The sequence below is a fragment of the Propithecus coquereli genome, unplaced genomic scaffold (assembly GCF_000956105.1).
Source record: "Propithecus coquereli isolate 6110/MARCELLA unplaced genomic scaffold, Pcoq_1.0 Scaffold621, whole genome shotgun sequence".
NCBI lineage: Eukaryota > Metazoa > Chordata > Mammalia > Primates > Indriidae > Propithecus > Propithecus coquereli.
This window is the reverse complement of record NW_012152186.1, coordinates 97057-98232: the sequence shown is the minus strand read 5'-3', so window position 1 is coordinate 98232 and position 1176 is coordinate 97057.

The following is a 1176-nucleotide window of genomic DNA, read 5'->3' as shown; positions in this document are numbered from 1 at the left end:
AGTGCATGTTGGTTTTTATTTGAATGTAAATTTTGAAAACAGTTGTCTAAGTATCTAGGAGTGCAGTTGCTGGCTTATATGATGAGACCATGTCCGGCTTTGGAAAAAACTGCCAAACTGTCTTCCTGAGTTGCTGTACCATTATGTATTCCACCAGTAACGAATGAGAGTTCCTGTTGCAATTTCTGTTGCATTTTAAAGATGATTTTAGCCATTTAGTGCTATCTCATTGTCATTTTAATTTGCTTTTCCCCATGATAAGCGGTGTTAAGCATTATTTTGCATGCTTGTTTGCCATTTGTATATCTTCTTTGATGAAGTGTCTGTTCATACCTTTACCTTTAAATTGAGTTGTTGAGTTTTAGATTTTTTTGTATATTTTGCATAGAATTCCTTTTTCCGATGTGTTTTTACAATATTTTCTCTCAGTTTGTGGTTTGTTTTTTGGTTCTTTTAACAGGAACTTTTGCAGAGTAGACATTTTAAATTTTAGTAAAGTCTGCATTATCAATGTTTTTTTGTTTTTTCATGAACTAGCTTTTGACATTGTATCTAAAAACTCATCACCCAGCCCAAGGCTATGCAGATTTTCTTCTTGCAACTTTGCATTTGTAAATTTACATCTATGAACAATTTTGAGTAATTTTGGGGGTATGTTATGAAGTTTGTGTCTATGTTCATTTTTTTCCATATGGCTTCCTATTTGTCCTGTTGTCATTTGTGCAACAGACTTTTCTTTCTCCACTGAATTGGCTTCTTTCCTTTGACACAATCAGTTCTCTTGGGTCTATTTTGGGGCTCTCTATTCTGTTCCACTTCTATTTGTCTCTTCCTTCACCAATATCACACTGTCTTCATTACTGTAGCTTTATGAGAAGTGTTTGGATTCAGATATGTAAGTTCTTTAACTTTGTTCTCACTCAGTATTATGTCATCTATTCTAGATTTAGAAACAGATTGTTGATATCTTTGCCTGCAACTTGATTGGGATTTGGCTGAATGTGTAGATGAAGGTCGGAAGAATTGTCATCTTAAAAATAATGAGTGTACTGCTCCTAAACGAGGAGTATCTCTGCATTTATTTATTTTTTTTGATTGTTCTCAACCACGATTCAAGTTTTTCTGAATGCATATTTGTATATATTTCATTATATTTATAATTAATGGATTCAATTT